We start from the raw sequence: 1,135 nt of genomic DNA, 5'->3' as shown, positions 1-1,135 counted from the left end.
GCAAAGCAATTAAGAGCCCATGGAAAACCATGGATGCAAAGGGTGCCTTACACCTTCCCTTTGCATAAATTACCCCCCGAACTTAGATTTCTTTAAAAGGTTTTTTTCTGTTTCTTTTTGCCTTTCTGATTTAGTTTGGATAAAATAAAAGTCGGTGGCGACTCATGCTTAACCGCAACATTTTCGATCGATAAAAAGTCAGTTCACCGTATAACACTAACAACGTTAGTCCCGAAGCTATTCGATTACGTCTCTTTCCTTTCTCCTTGAGAGATAGAGCTAGAGCGAGGCTTCAATCCCTGCCTTCTAATTCCATAACTACATGGGACGAATTGAAGAGAGTATTCTTAGCGAGATACTTTCCGCCTAGCAAAACTGCTATGCTTAGAGGTCAAATCAACGGATTTACCCAGAAAGATAACGAATCACTCTTCGAAACTTGGGAACGTTACAAGGACATGCTTAGAATATGCCCTCATCATGGACTCGAACCATGGCTGATCATCCATACTTTCTATGGTGGTCTCTTATATAACACTAAAATGACTATAGATGCCGCTGCTGGCGGAGCATTAATGGACAAACCCCATGATGAAGCATACAAACTCATAGAGAACATGGCACAAAACCACTACCAATGGGGTGGAGAACGAGCCGCTCTAGAGAAAACCCAAACCAAAGGAGGAATGTACGAAGTAAGTGGTATAGACCGCGTTAACGCTAAAGTAGACGCTTTAACTCAAAAGATCGAGAACTTAACCATCACTCCTTCAGCCACCGCTGCTGCTGTAACACCTAACTGCGAGATCTGTGGATTGACTGGACATGTAGTTGCCGAATGTCAACTCTTGACTGGAGTCCCATCTGATCAAGTAAACTATGCTCAAGGAAACCCTTATTCTAATACGTACAACCCTGGATGGAAAAACCACCCGAACTTTTCTTATAAGAACAACAATGCGTTGTACGCACCTGGACAAGCACCTGCTGTACCACCTGGCTACCAAAAAGTGCCTGTAGCTGCTCAAAATACCCCTAGGAAGTCGAATCTAGAAATCATGATGGAGAACTTCATAGCTTCCCAACAAAAAACCAATAAAGACTTCCTGAACCAAAACATCCACAACAGCGAGCA

At 42.9% G+C, this 1,135-nt stretch overlaps 1 non-coding gene across 1 annotated transcript; it reads right to left on the bottom strand.

Annotated features, from left to right (window-relative positions):
- Nucleotides 1-380: 380 nt before the first annotated feature.
- On the bottom strand, nucleotides 381-487 carry LOC131645388 (small nucleolar RNA R71). The gene has a single exon (XR_009297013.1). It is a non-coding gene; the product is annotated as a small nucleolar RNA R71 (small nucleolar RNA).
- Between the last annotated feature and the right edge of the window lie 648 nt (nucleotides 488-1,135).

This window comes from Vicia villosa, linkage group LG1 (genome assembly GCF_029867415.1).
Source record: "Vicia villosa cultivar HV-30 ecotype Madison, WI linkage group LG1, Vvil1.0, whole genome shotgun sequence".
Classification (NCBI taxonomy): Eukaryota; Viridiplantae; Streptophyta; class Magnoliopsida; order Fabales; family Fabaceae; genus Vicia; species Vicia villosa.
Note: the sequence above shows the minus strand (reverse complement) of the source record. Positions and strands in the feature narration are given on the sequence as shown.